The sequence below is a fragment of the Kogia breviceps genome, chromosome 13, assembly GCF_026419965.1.
Source record: "Kogia breviceps isolate mKogBre1 chromosome 13, mKogBre1 haplotype 1, whole genome shotgun sequence".
Classification (NCBI taxonomy): domain Eukaryota; kingdom Metazoa; phylum Chordata; class Mammalia; order Artiodactyla; family Physeteridae; genus Kogia; species Kogia breviceps.
The window spans coordinates 39557589-39573529 of record NC_081322.1 but is presented as its reverse complement, the minus strand read 5'-3'; the positions used below and the strand labels follow the sequence as shown (position 1 = coordinate 39573529).

The 15941-nt window shown below is 44.7% G+C and overlaps 1 protein-coding gene across 4 annotated transcripts in view; it reads right to left on the bottom strand.

The window, feature by feature from the left end:
- Window positions 1-426: 426 nt before the first annotated feature.
- Window positions 427-15941, bottom strand: part of SOBP (sine oculis binding protein homolog) — a 161512-nt gene continuing 145997 nt past the window's right edge. For all 4 annotated transcript variants that reach the window (XM_059083321.2, XM_059083323.2, XM_067011563.1 and 1 more), the window contains one exon: window positions 427-2387. The gene's annotated coding sequence lies outside the window, so the exon portion shown is untranslated. The remainder of the gene's footprint in view (window positions 2388-15941) is intronic.

Sequence of the window (15941 nt, the reverse complement as noted above, 5' to 3'; positions counted from 1 at the left end):
ACTCCCGACCTACAGTGAGATGATGTACTAACGGGACCAGAGTCCACTGGGGAGGTTTGCTTCTGCTGCATGGTGCTTCCTGAGCCTTTGACCAGAACCCTTGGAGCTGAGAAAGATCAGGACTTGGAGAGCACTTGGGAAGGGACACCCCATTCTACAGGCCCAAGAGCCCACTCCACACGCACTGTATGTTGTCAACAATGGACACGGTGGAGAAGCAGACCCTCGAACAGGCCAGGTGGGCTCTTGTTTGCAGAGATGCAGGTTGGGAAGGGCCAGCATCACCCTGATATTTCAGCATCTTTTAAAACTTACTAGCTTTATTTAAAAAAAAAAATTTCCCGGTAGGAAAGAAATGAACACCTTCTGTAACAAGGAAAATAACAACAATAGTCATAATAATGAGAAAAGCAAAATAAGCACATGTAAGTGCATTTTTCTTTCTTAGAGATTTATTTTTGTTTGATGAATCGGACACTGGTCAGGGAGAGAGGAGAATGCTGGGGACCCCGCAGGGAAAGGGGCACCCAGAGGTGGGGCTTCTGCATCCTGCATGGACAGGTTTGGCGTTAGGGTCGGTTGGTTGGTTTAATCGGTTGCTGGAAGTTTTCCTTTTGTTCACTTTTATAAATCTCTCCCCAGACTTGCGAGCTTCCCCTCCCTCCCGCCCCCTTCCCTTGCTCCCCCATTTCATGTTTAAAAAGCGAGCTCGCTCGCCAGGTGTGTCCCCAAGCTCTCACAGCTCTAATAAATAAGGAGCACCTGTAAAACAGTAGCTTGACTTGTTAAGTGACTCTGTACAAAGGAGGATATAGAAATACAGTATGTACACCGCATCCATGGCCCCGTGGTGCTTCAAGGCCAGCGTGACTCTGTCTTGGCCTCGCCTGCCCACCACACCCCACCGCCCCGCTGCTGCTGGCTCAGCGGCCTGTGGGTGGGGGCACCTGGACCCCTCCAGAGGGAACAATTGCTTTATTGGAGTTAGTAAACAGATACACTGAATCACAAGGTGATTTGATTTTTTTTTTTTTTTTTTTTTTTTTAGTTTTCTTCTTTTTTTTGTTTTTTTCTTATTTTTTCTTTTTTTTTTTTTTTTTTTTCTGTACTCATCAGAATGGGATACTCCACGACTGTCTCACCAACTCAGTGCCAGTACACATGCTCTAGAGGACTTCTGGACTCGCAGCTACAACTGTACAAGTGCACACAAGAAAATCTACCCTGTTATCCTCCACCCACTGATTGAGGATCGAATTGCACATTTCTCTTAACCATGACAGGAGAAAGCAAACAGTGAAACAGAATCATGGGTGAGCTTTCTCACTTTCCCTCCTGTTTTCATTGGTTTGTCCATACCATTCTAATTATCATGAAAGGGCTCTGCGTATAGAGAGATTGCTTCACTGACTTCCTGGATCACCGAAAGCCATCAGGGTTGAAATTTCATCCAAGTCTTTCGTGACGCCCAGCAAATATTCCCCCTCGGATTATTTTACACCTTGAGGGCATTTTGGTCTTCAGTTCAACACTCTTGCTCTGTTCCCAAATGGGGCGCTATTTAAGGGAATTTAAGGAGAAAGCTGAGAAGAATAAACATTTACCGAGTTCTCTTGGCATTCAGTCTCTGAAAAACCACAGTATAAACTATTCATGCTGCTTCTTACATCTGTCAGATCGAAAATTAAAAGCCATAAAAGTGTAACACTGAAAATATGGCATTAAAAAGGATAAAGGTGGCCTTTGTAAAAATAACAAGAAAAGTATATTAGCCAATAAAATATTTTAACTCTTCATTTAAAAGTGCATCCTGGCAGGACAGAGATGAATCTGAAGCATTGGGACTCCAGTATGATCCCTCTCCGCCGTCAAAACGTGAACAGTATAGGTCCAAAACCGTACAATGCAAATCACAATTCTTCGTGTAGCAGCAAAACCACAGCAGTTTTTAAAAAGATTAAAAAACGATTTTTGTTTTCAAATCTGTATCGTCTTCCAGCCTCACCCTCTGAGCCTTGAAGATGGGGCAGGGAGAATACCTACATTGGTCCTTGTGGCTTGTTGGTGTTTTGTCGTTTTGTTTTGTTTTGTTTTCTTTTCTTTTAAACCAGGGGCAAAATCCCTAAGTTCCTCTGGGGTGAAGCAGAGATGGTGGCAGCAGGAAGGCTGGGCCCGCTTGGTGGGTCCAAGACGTGCTGGCTTCTCTGGGCTAGAGGCCACCGAGGGAGGGCTGCTTCCTCTGAGATGCTTAATGACAGGAAGCGGCTTTATTTGCTTGAGTTTTAGCCAGAGGGGGTGGTGAGCTGACCAGCTGGTGTCACTGGATGGCGAGACATGGTTTGCTCTGCGCCCTCTCTCCATGCAAGGTACCCTGTGAGTGAGCGTTCCTAGAAAAAGAGGAAAAGGGGTTTGTTAGAATCCACTAGACCAAACTACCCCCCACCCCCCCAGGCTGGGGAGAACCCGGGCATGAATCAGAGCAGCACACTCCCCAGCTGTCAGGTCAGACTTACAACAAGGCCCCAGAACTGGGGCGGTGCAGCCTGATTTCCACACGACTTTCATTCACGGTTCTGCGCAGGATCAGCCCTGCCAGCTTTGTGTGAGGAAATGAAACTCGAGTCGCTTTTTGGAATACCATAATGAGCATGGAGCACCACGCCCTCACCCAAAGACTGCAGCAGCATCCTTTGCAACCCAGCAACGTTCACTCTCCACGTTACTGCACGCTTAACCGGCAGGAGGTCTTTGGAGTTGCCCAAGGGCATCCCAAAGCCAGGCAAGGTCATCGGGGGACCCTGGTGTTGCAGACCTCAAGCCTGTACCCCGTGTAACAGCCCTAGTGTCTGCTGCAAAGGAGGAAGGCCATGAGATGGACTTTTTAGCACGTGAAAAGTTCCTGGGACACAGAGACCACTCTTCAGAGGTTTCCTACAGGGGCGACTGAGCTGGAAGAAGTGCCCCTCTCTGTGGGTCTTGCCTGACAAAGGTGAGCCACTCACATCGCTTTATATCCAGACCAAGCATAGGACTGGAATCCCAGGGCAGAAGGTCTGAACAGGACTGCTCACCAGGAAAGTCGGTTTCTGCGGAATGTCCACCCCAACCTTCTCCACAGACTCTGGAGCTCTGCCTCTCTTATCCTTACTGGCTTATTTCATTTGCTACCAGTCTCTTGGCTTGAAACCTCCTAAGGACACTCCGTCACCCCCAGGAAGCAGCCATTCAGAAGTCATCCAACTAAACTGTGACGTCCCTGAGGTCTGAGGCTGTGTCTGTTTTGCTCACATCCCTACACCCGGGGACATATGGATTCAGCTCAACACACATTTGTCAAATGAATGAGAGTCAAACAGCTCTTGTCCCCCATGTCCCAAAACGGTACTTTTTTTTTCCTGCCAATAAATGCAGATGTCAGATATGTGAACGGGAAAATCTGGCTAACGTGAGGTGGTGGGAGAGGATTATAAACATCTTTACAACTGTTGAGATTATTCCTAGACCAGTGAACAAATAATTTCAGGTGACAGAATGTAGAACTTGAAGGCTCCCCAGAGATAATATACACAGTTTCCGCACTTTATAGATGAAGAAATGGAGGCCACAAAGAGAACTGGAGTGTTCAGTGTCTGTAGCATGAATTTAGCACAAGTGTGAGGAGGTCAAAATGCCTATTGGGAGGACTAAGTCCAAGCTAGTGCTTTGAACCCTGCTATCCAAATACTGGTGTTAATGGTAACCATAATAATGATCAGCCAAAAACAGGGTTTGAAAATCTGAATGTGCATGACAGGAAATGCCTGAGTTCCCCAAATCACATTAAATCACCAGATCTGTGTGCATTTAATATGTATATTAAATAACCAAAGTGAAAATGCAAAACACCACAAATATGCAATGGGAGTGGAGTTACAAGGTCATGGAAACCTTTCCATTTGGCATGGTCAGATTTGGAAATGTGGATATTTATCTCTGAATAAAGAGCTCACTTTAATTTTTCTTTTCTTCTCCTCCTTTCTTTCTTTCTCTCCTTCCTTCCTCTTTCTCTCTTTCTTTTTTCCTTCCTTCCTTCCTTTCTCCCTCCCTTTCTTTCCTTCTTTCTTTCTAAGACATAATGGTGAGAAGAGGTACAGAAACAAAAACACCAAGAGCCACCAACAAATGAGAAGTCACAAAGGATTGGGAAGAGGCCTTGGAAATGGACCCAAATGGATCCTAAGACATACTGTAGCTTCTTCCGGGCAGGATTTACTTTTGTTTAGGAAGCACAGCCTGGAACTTGCTTTGGAGGGAGGGAAACCATCCCTACCTCTGGGCTTGGGACTAAGAGTGACCAAACCTTGTAGTCAGAGAGGACCTCTGAACCCTTCTTTAAAAAAGGAAAAGGAAAAAAAAAAGGTGATGAATGGTTTCTGCCAGTGACTGAGAAACACCACCATTTTGAATTACTCACTCAAGAATGCTGCAACTGCTTTTTTGGTGTAAATGGTTTCTTTAATGTAATCATGAACCCCCCAAAGAGGACTATTTCTCAAATAAGTTTCCTTATATTGAAATCGCCTTTGGACAAAGGCCAAACATGGACAGCATCAGCCTACTTAGAGAAAATCTCAAGGTTTTCATAAGGGACTAGGAAAACGGAATTATAATGAGAGCCATTCTGGAACCTTAACTACAGCGTTTGCCATCCCAAACACTCTAATAACCATTATTATTCTCTGGTATCTATTATTGTCTGGTAAATAATATGTGTTTTCCCCCAAAGTTCTACAGGGCGCAGCTGCAGCGCACTCTATTGTTTGCAGCCCCACCCCTGCTGCTCGGAAAGCCTCCTCACGCCAAGCTTACTTCAAGAGAACGGCAAAGGAAGGATTCGTGCTGTTTCCTTCCCTCTCACCACACACTTGCCGTGTCTGGGACACCCACCAAGGCCAGATGGTGGCAGTGCAAGTCCCTCTCAGTGGATAATATTTGAGGAGGGGGTAAACCGAAGGCCCCCTCCTCTGTCCTCCTGGCTCTGGCTGGTTCAGGGCAGCCCCCATGTTGGCGACACAGGAATCAATGAAAATGAAGAACCAAGCTTGGGCATCACTTTCTTGAGGGTTATTCATTTGCAAGGTGTGAAACTCAAGAGTGGGGAGGAAGTGACCTTGGAGTTTTAGAAAGTGATCATGGCAGGAAGTTCCAGAGCCCAAGTCTGTTCCGACTCAGCCCCTGCTAGGCAGAGGCGTCTTATAGAACAGTCAGTCCTCTCTGTCTAAATTTCTTGATCTGAGTAAAGGGGAAATTTCTACAATATGTGAGACAGAGACGCAGGTTACAGCATGAACCCTACGTAGCCATGTGACCTTGGACCTATTCCTTAACCTCCCCAAGCCTGGATTCTTCCTCTGTGAAATGAAGGCATGGGTGAGATTTGCTATTACATCTTCCATCTCTCGTATTCTGCGATTGTAGGATCTTTGGACCCAAGCCATCATCAAGTATGGAGGTATACAGTTATCCATGTATAAGAAAGACTATTCATTTCTCTATTCTAAAGTCCCAAGTTTCAGAAAGAGTCTCCTTCTTTCTATTAATCACATACACACACTCTCACCTCTGGCAGAGATTTTTGGAGTGTCCCTTAATGCAGGGGGTTCTGGGGAAGTGGTTTTACTTGTGCCTCACATTTGGGTTTTCCTCTGAATTGGGGTTTGTCTGAAGGCAGGACAACACAGGGCCCTGCCATGCAGAACATCTCTCTCTCTCTCTCTCTCTCTCTCTCTCTCTCTCTCTCTCTCACACACACACACACACACACACACACACACACACACACACACACACAAAACCTGTCCCATGGACCTCGCTGCACCGTGTATGAAGACCACTTCCACAGTGCATGGTCTCCAGCAGGCATGTACAGTCAGCGTCTGCAGAACTCCAGGCCCAGCTGCCCCGTTTGGCCAGAAGAATAGTCTCTCCCTCATGGACTCAGCTGCACACCAAGTGCCCTGAACAAGCCTCTGACCACCAGCACTTTCTCTTTCCATCAGGAAAGCATTGCTAAGAATGTGACTGAGTTACTTCTCTTATCGCATAAGCATTGTCAGAGTGTCATAGAGAACAAAAATAGGCCTGAGTACCAATAACTTCTTTCAGTGTTGATACTGTCAACATACCATCATCCTCATCTTTTCTTCTTTGACCTTTACAGCCTAAGATGTATGCAGGTTGCATTTAAAAGGAAATTTTATAATTTCCAGGCAACCACTCCCCAAAGTAAATGTGTATCCAAAGAAAATGTCTTATTCTACATCCCATGTACCCCCCATGGCACAAGATTCCACCTCCACCAGGCAGCCTGCCTCCATTAATCTAATCTGTTTTCCGAACTTTTATTCTTCTTTGCTTCCTCAAATACCTTTGTCATTAGCATAATCAAAATCCAGTAGGTCTGTCCCGTCTTACCTGTCGAGAAGGCAAGCTCTCCAGGTCCATCATATTTATTCCCCAGAGCCCCAAATCCTGTGGCATCAACCCTATAATGTACAAGAGATGCCCGCTGCCAGGCCGGCTTGCCTTTGTCCAGTTACCCCGGCCCTGCCCGTGATGCCACTCGGGCACATCGGCCCATCACTTATCACGGTTAAATACAGCTATTACGTGCTGGCTTCGGCCACGCTGTTTATCTGGGACAATAATGAGTCCCTGAGGACTGGATTGCTCTCAGGTAGCCACAGCTATTCTGGGACGCTCACAAGGGTAGAAGCCCGTGGTCATTGAACAGAGCCGCCTGCACCAGTTGATAAGGCTGGGTGTGATGCCAGACAGTGGTCTCCGCATCAAGCCCATCCTGGAAAGGGCTACGGCTTGGTGACGTTTTGCCAAAAAATGGTTCCCCCTCTCCTCCATCAACCATCGCTTCATGAAGAGTTCTGAAATGGCTTTTACCAAGTTGGAAACTGTTTTCATTTATGAAGTGGATGGTGTCTCTTTTCTTATAGCTTGCTAATTGATGAAAGTAATTTAAAAATATCACTTCTCTTTTCTAGCGTGATTGCTATGGGAAATAACCCATGGTGAGGAGAGGGGCGTAGGGCCAAGGGTGAGCTCCGGCACCCCTGAGCTGCCCACGCCCTGGCTCTGATAAGCTAAGGCTCAAATTATTTAAAAGAAAGAAAATTAAACCAAACATGAGGCCTTGCTTTTCTTTTATAATTTTCTCCTTTAGCAATATCTCTTATTTTACGCTTTAATCAATAAAAATCCCAACCATACAGGACCCCCTACTGAGATAACTCCATCTTTAATTTTTTGTTTTACAAGTTTAAATTTTGGTTTTCTTTGCTTAGCTGGTTCTAGGAGTTAAATGGGCAGAGAGAGCTGTTTATTCATATGAGTGGCCAGTGCTATCTTGCTGACCTCTACAAGATCCTGAGGGACAAAGAACCCTGAGCCACAGAACCCCCTCTTGTGCACTTGCAAAAGCCTTTATCTTCACCCTGGACAAGGGATCTCTTTAGCCACCTCAAATCTTTTTTTAAAACCTGGGAGTTTACGCTGAACAAATTACCCTGTCTCTGGTCCTTTTCTAAAAGCAGGCAGGGATTCATGACTAACTGCACACAGTTTTACAAATGCACTGGAGCAAGTGGCTACATGCATTTGTGAAAGAGAAAAATAAAATGAAGAATTACATGATATAGCTAATGTTTTACAAGAAATTTTGAATAAGAGCCTCAAGCCCTATGCTGCCTGGATTTCAGGACCAAGCACTTCCTATTATGGTTTGGGAAAGCTGCAGTGTTTTCAAAGAAAGTTACATTTACTGAGCACTTAATGTCAAATACTGCGCTAGGCACTTTTATATATTTATTTCACTTAAAAACAAATATATTTTATATACTTATTTCATTGACACAACAATGCTATGAAGTATTTATTACTGTCTCCATTTTACAGATGAGGAAACTTTCCCAAGAAGGTTAAGGAACTTACTTGCTCAAGGTCACCAGCTAGAAAGGGGCCAAGCTGGATTGAAGTCCAGCTCCTACAACCTCAAAGTCCATGCTCGCCTCAGAGTGCTATTCCCTAGCCCAGGTTTCACCTCTCCCCTTCCTCATCCTGACAAGCAGGGGTCACAATGTCAAAGTTGGAAGGGGCCTTAGAGACAAAACTCCAAGAAATTATTTGCTAAGAAATAATAATTACATTTTCATTCAAGTCCTATCCAATGCACAAACTAGCTGATGCTGGTTCATGTGCCTTCCAAAAATTCTGCCTTGGACACAAAAGTAGATGTTTATTGTACTAAGATTGAGTCTGTTATTTATTTATATAATCTGAACACAGGCAGTCTAAGTTTAAAAAAAAAAAAAAAAGGAAAGAAAGAAAAGAAAAGAATAAAAAGAACCTAGAGAAAAGAGCAGCTTTATATGGCAAGTAGCGATTGTCTATGGATCAACAGACTTTAAGATTTTAGGCTAGGTCTGGAAAAGAGGGCTGACACTTTATTTACTCTTTACAACCAGCCTTTTAGCAGAAAGAGAGAGGGAGAAAGAGACAGAGAGAAGGGCTTCATTTCACGGAAACTTCATGTAAAAAATAAGAGCAAGCATACTGATTCCCTGCTACCCCCCTCCAACAGCCAAGGAGATGGAGAGTGTGCTTAATAATTGCTTTTCTGCAAGCCTTCCACCCCAGATGTTCAGGTACAACCTATTTCCTCTCTGAAATCAGCTGCCCGGTGTGAGGCAGTGATGCCGTGGGTAGCAAAAGTATGACTCTGGTCCTTGGCACGGGGCGTGTAACTCAAGCAGCTTTGGTCGTATCCCGTGTCCCACTGAGGGGAAAGGCAGATGAGGACTCAGGTTCTAATCCTGGCTGCGCCACTCTGTGACCTTGAGCGTTTACTCTGTTTGTCCCAGTCCCTACTTATAAAAGTGGAACCAGACATCTTAGGAGAATTTCTGGAATCATTTCCCTAACCTCCGAGGTTGACAGCATCGAAATGTTTCACTACCTCCCATTACACGTCGAGGGAAGACGTTCTGGGCTGCAGGGGCTACCATTACAATTCTTATAATGAGCACCTAGTATATATATGCCAGGTGGGCATTGTACTTCTGTTGTTTACACTGGAGCCTGATAACGCTATGAAGTATGGGTTATTATCTTCATTTTTTTTTGTATATAAGACATGCTCAGTGGTTTTGCAGGAAGATTCTGGAGCCAGGCTGCCAGTCAGATCCCAGCACTACCATTGACTGGCCAGTGACTCTGGGTAGGATATTCAACCACTCTGTGCCTCAGTTTCTTCATCTATAAAATGGGTTTAATAATGGTACCCCAGAGGGTTGCTGTGGGCATGTAACATCTGGAACACTGCTTACATATAGAGAGTGCTCAATAAATATTAGCTGTTACAATTATTAAATGAGAAAATGTAGGCATAAAGAGGTTATAAAACTGGTGCAAACTCACAGCTGGTTTTCAGATCCAAGCAGATCTCACTCCAGCCCTGGACTCCTCTCCCAGGCATTGTAGCCTAATAGGACAGTAGCTCCATTTCCTGGGCACCTCTACCTATGTTTTCTTATCTGCTCCTCCCATTAGTGTTAGGACCTCGAGACTGAGGCTTGGGGAGGTAAAGTCACTTCCTCCCTCGCTTACTACTTGGCTCTGCTGGGATTTGAACCCAGGCTGGCCCAACCCTAAAGCAGAAATCTGTATCCACCAAACCACACCGCTGCCTTCCTTCACTACCAGGAGCCTACTGTCACCACATGTAGAAGCTTCAGAAGGTGTATGACCTGGGAAGTTAAAAAAGATAAAAGGACATTTCCAAAAGTTGCCACACCCCTTTAAAAGCGCCTGCCAGCCCTGGGAGGATCTGATTCAGCTTCTGTGAAGATCTCGGAAGGTGCCTGAGGTTGAGCAAGCCACGCAAGCCTTGCAGCTGCTCTTCGTTCCAGCGACAGAGCTTTGGGTATCACTAGAGCCACCGTCCAGGCTCCACGTCCATCCTCAGGGAAGTCCTCTGCTAGGAGAGCCGCTGCCTGCCTTGTGCACCCATTGGGTGACCAACGACCTGCACCACGCCCTGCCCCACTGGCCTAAGGCTCAGATGAGCTGGGCAGTCAGAAGCCCCTATTTCCTCGGCAATCTGGGGCCCGGCCGGCATGCCCCTTGACTGAACTTTGGAACATTGTGAGGTTTCCTTCCACTGTGTGCTATGAAACCTCTTAGATCTGCTCTGGGCACAAAGAAAAGAGCTCATCTTCCCCTTGCATTGCCACAATGGCTTTACATACGTAAAACATAGATGTGGCAGCTCTCGGCTGCTCACACTGCAGCGGTAACATCCCGCAATGTTTAGAATCCACCGCTGGTAATGAGCCTGTTGTCAGAATTCAACGATCAGCTCAGCGATGCTAGTCTTTCTCTTGCTTCACTCCTCTGCTCGAGGTCATGGTGACGTTGCCTGACACACAGAGTACAAGTGCCACAACCTCCGGCTCCACTGCCCACCTGCTCTCCTCCAGCACCGCCCCCTCTGCGTCTGCAGCCAAGCCCTTCACTCCAGCCCAGCGAAGGGCAAGGCCATCCCTCACGTGACTTCCTCTTCTCCGCACCTGTGGCTCTTGACATCCTACTGCCTCTCTTATTCCTCCACTCCTGACTGCAAGTTCAAGGCCCTCCCCAGTTTTAGAACCTAACTCCAAACTCACCTGCTGTACGGAACCCTATCCTGGTAACTCCATTAACCATGCCTCCCCTGACACTCTTCTCGTTCATTCACTCAATAAATACTCATGTGCCCATCCTGCCAGCCCCAAGCTGGGTAATCAGTTACAACAATGTGTGAACTGCCCTCGTTCACACCAAAGCCCTCCCCAAAGCCCGCTGTCTACAGTGTCATATCTGTTTGCAGGTCCTGCATAATGCTTGTAATTGTGCCCTTGGTTATTTCTTGCCTCTCTCAGGTTATTAGCTCCTCAAAACAAGTCTAAGACTCCAGCCACTGCCTCTCCCACTTTTTTTTTTCTTTTCCCTCCCTCCCTCCCTCCTTCCTTCCTTCCTTCCATCTCTTAATAACAGTGTCCCTGCATGGAGTCAGGATTCAATACAGTTCGTTGAAAATGGATACGTTTTACCCTCTAGGGAAGCAAATGAAGACTATCTTTGAACCATAAATGAGTGAAAGGGGACTGCCTCCCTCTGTTCAGATATGATTAAGAGTTTATTAACTTTCATGGGTCGTAATATATTAATTAAGTATAAATTAACCATTCTAAATATAAGTTTTTAAAAGTTACTATCCCTGTGCCTCACACACACACACACAGAGCTGAGACACAGAATGAGTTGATCGGAGGATCAGATAGTGGGAGGTGCTATCAAAATCAGAACCCTGAACGAGTGACCTCTCAGCTTCATTTGCAAGGTCATAAGGTTTTTTCACAAAAAATTTTTCATAGTTTTTCAACTAGTATTTGGGGTTCAAGTTGCTCAGACCTTGGTGGATATGAAAATAGACCTTCAGTACCATGTTTACGATGTCACCGTATTAAGTGAGAGGAATGGAGGGACCTGGATATATTTTTGGTTTGGCAAATTGTAAAACTATTTTTTTTCAAACATTTGGGGTTTGGCTAAAACCAAAACTTATTTTGCCAAGCACTTTGGCCTTAATTTTTAAACCCATGTGTATTTTAAAAGAAATTCAATCTATATGTTTCTGACTCATTTACACTTAACTCATGAAAATGCTGTTTGGTAAGAGCTATTAGATGTCCAAGCAAGTTTATGAGCCCTTTTAAGCCTTCTTTTCCTCGTTCTTGCCAGAAAGTTGTATTTTGCCAGCCATAAAGAGTGTGAGCCCCAGAGGCCTGTGGTCAGTTTGAAATTTATAACCTCTGAAGCTTAAATGGATTCTGACTTGGAAAAAGGTTCCTTTCCCTCTCCTCTTTTTCATATTAAGTGCTCAAACGGGCTACTTATGATAAAGATGGGATCCTATGTCTCAGTTTCCAAGATGGCTGAGGGTGAATAGTGAATAATTCAATCTAACCACCAAAAAACTGCCTCTAAGACATTTTGGAGGAACAACATGACACTTTAAGTTCCTCTGGACACAGATCCAACACTCTAATGGAAAGTGTGACTAATTACTCTTAGGATAAGAAAAAGAGGTAGGAATCAACATGATTCAAGTTGAACATTTTACCTTTGGGGGACTTGGTAATTCTTTAAAAAAAATCACAGACAACCAATCCTGTTTATGACTTTTTATATATTTAAAAAATAAGCTGAATCTACTAAAAACGACATTTGAATTAAAACCAGAAAAGCAGGAAGAACGTGCATGTATGCTGCAGTGACATCACCCTGTATCTACTGTATGCTCAGATGATGCTCAAATACCACTCAATTACAGTATTCTAGTGGGAGAAAGCTTTTAGATAAAGTACTTAAAAATGGCTTATAAATATTTAAAGTATAAGCATCTAACAAATCATAATGACAAAGTTTTACACTTAGTTGCATGTGCTCCAAATATCTTGAAATTACTCTAAATATGGGTTTAAAATATCAAAAGCGTTTGTTGATGGGATGCAGAACTCTGCAGAGAAACTTAAACCTGATTGTTCTTGTTCTCGCAGCACCCAATAGGCACAATGTGTAAAGGGGGCGTGTGTAGATTTCCTTAGAAAAAGATCATGCTACAGCCTGAATTTCCAAAACAAGAGTTGAAGGATGAAATATAGGGTTTCCCCTTCTCTCACCAAATGCAACTTAGCCACTTTGCTTCTAGATAATTTGTTATTGTAGGTTGGCTCAAATTTAAGACAGTAACATCTTAGAAACAGTTGGAGAACGAAGCCAGCTGCAAGGAGGATATCATTACAAATTGAGACACATGTTATATGGGAATACCATTCATTTTCAATACCAGAAACATGTCTGGGGAAATAAGCCATGCAAATGAGGGAGAGATATACTTTCTAATTGCATTTTTTGGACATTAGGTCAATGCTTCATATCCAGTGGGTCCATAATGTATGTTTCTCCCTTCTGTTCTTCTGTCACATTCTTACTTCCCTTTTTACCCAAAACAAAACACAGCTTGCTATCGAAGAAAGACAACAAAGCAGAGGTTCAAAGGGGGAACTGATGAGACAGCCAGCGTTGCAGCCAACTGTCTGGATGGAAGGAGGCCGGGGAGTGCCGGACAGCTTTGATTGTCCCAGTCCTGACCCTACGCCCACATGGAAAGGCAGGTCTGCTCTCGTGTTCCCTTCTCTCTATTCAGACTTGTGTGTTTGGTAAAAATGCACAAGCATGTTGTTGCTTATGGCCACAGCTCAGTCCTAGGAGCTCAGAGTTAAGGGATATCAGGAGCTACTTGAATGGTGTCCAATTTAAGAATGTTTAGTACACTCAGGAGCTTTTTAAAGCACAAAAGATGCTTTAAAAGTTTTGTTCTTATTGTTCTTTGCTTTTGCTCCAGTCATTTTCACTAGAATCTTTTAAATGACCCCCTTGAAATAATTCGTGTGTGTGCATTTCCCCTCCTTGCTGATGGCTGCACGTTCTCAATCCTGACCCCACCCTACTTTTTTCTCAAGCAGAATGCCGTGGAAATCCGTAAATCTGGAGAAGAGCTCTCCGTGGTTAGTATTGCAAACTAGCATCTGAGATGGCATTTACTCCTTTTCCTTGAGAATGGGACCCTGTTAAATGATGCCAGTGCTAAATTGTTTATCTTTTAAACTAATTTATTTGTTTCTCTGAAATGAATTCCTTTTATGTTTTTGAGGCATTTGTAAAAAACAAAAAAAATTTACACATGCAGAATGCATTGCCTTAACATGCATCCACGTACATTTAAACCAGCAGCTGAAGAATACAAAATAACTCTGGGTGGGAAAGGGTGAAGGAAAACAGAATGGCCACCCTCTGTTCCTTTGACACAATCTCTTCAACAAGAGAGTCTGGAAAAGGCAGAGTGGTGGTGGTGGATGGTGTTCTACTACATGAGGTAAGTGTTCCAGGCTGCAGTGTATTTTGGTCCTCAAACACCTCTGCCCCTTTGTGATGCTTGTCTGCATGAAGGTAGGTATGCCCAGGAAGTCACTCGAGCCAGCAAGGGAGTGATTCATTGGAAACCAGACAGGGAGCTTATTTCTAGTGCCCTTCTGGGCAATGGCTTGTTAGTAGCTGGCTGAATGCTTTCACCTTTCCAAGCACACTCTCTCCAGGTGAAGAAGCAAGCTAGGAAGCTAGAGGGCTTGGTAGTGCTCCAAGACACGGCCACGCCAATGCCCTGGTGTTTACTGATCCGTCCACTTCTCCAACTCAAGCCACTCTCCTCCCTTGGCCTCAACTGCAGGGTAGAAGGTTTTCCACTGAAGGACAGCATCTGCCTATACAGCACAAACTTTGAAAGTCCAAGTGCTGGGGAAGTCTAGCTTGTTTCTTTCCTTGCTTCCCCTTTCTTCTTTCCCATAGGCATTCACAGGTTATAGTAACTTGAAGAAAAGTCTATCACCCTTTGCATTTTGTCACTAAGGCAATCTTATTGAGGCAAGGGCTACATTATGTAGCTGTAACAGTGATTCTGCAATATTAGGTCCACAGCAAAAATTGCTAAAAGTAAATTCCAAGTTTTAAGGGAAACTTACAATTAATTCAGCTTCCTCAGAGTAACAAGAAAAATGTCTGTCAGGTATTGCTTGGTGATAATATAAAATAATCTTTCAGAGATGTAAAGCATACTTTTTCTGTAGCCAAAATCTATGGACTGCTCCTCCCAAGAAAACACCTCCGTGCACAAGCACATAAAGCTTTCCGCAAAATTCCAGAGGGAACAGCTGAAGGCTGTGCGTGGACAAGTCTATGGAGACCAGCTCCGGGGAGCTGACACACAGATCAGGAGGTCTGGAGATCAGGGCCAGGACTTGTGCTGCACTGCCTGACCCTGAGGATCCTTGCTAAAGCTCACGCACTAAGCACTTCTCTTCCCTCACCCTAGCCCCAGCCCTGCTGAAGATGGAAGGCTATGGCTACATCTGAAAGAACTAAATACCCGGTCACATATGTCATTTCCTATTCCATCATAATCTGATTGAAATAATACCTAAAGCCAGGTGCCTGCACATTAAAACCCTCCCTCAACCCCCTTGTCCTAAAGGTTAAAAGACACCCGGCAACACTGAACGAGATGTGTCTAAGGCCAACCTTGACACTGTTCACCCAGAAAATTCTCCTCTATGAGTCTGAAATGATCACAGCAAGCAGTCTCTCAGGTCCTCACCACTCACACGTGCGCATGACGCAGACCTGGCCGTTCCTCATTGCTGGCTCTTTGAATAACCTATACCTAGAGCTGGGCAGCCATCTGCATCCTGACAGACGGGCAGAACTTGAACATCAGGGATTACGTCACCAATGAACATTTCCAATAACCAAGTATTAGAACATTAAAAATCTCAAGTCTGGCAGAGGATGTGAGCACACCCTACTTGTACTGATTTCCTCCTCTCAGTCACAGTTTGTCCTCTTTTCCTTGCTTTCGTAGTGGGCACCCACAATCACATTGCAACTGCATGGACTTGACTTTGCAGGCAGCCAACCCTCTCAAACTTCTCAGCTGGAGAAACCAAACTGGCAAAACCTTACCTGCCACCTCCACCCTTGCGGCTTTCCTAATGAGGTGAGTCCCCTGCTCCCTTCTTGAAATAGTCCTTTCTGGGGTTGTGGCTCCGTGGCCAGACTAATAATTAAACTCTAAACTCCAAAAAGTCAAAACGACAGCCCCCCTTCTTCAGCTCTCCCAGAGGAAACAAAAAGTGGAAGGAACCCTTGCTGCTGAGGCTAAGGGAGCATCTCAGAATGGGGGCCGGGGACAAGATTCTTGGATTTTCCTTCTGGTTTTAGAAACACATAAGAAA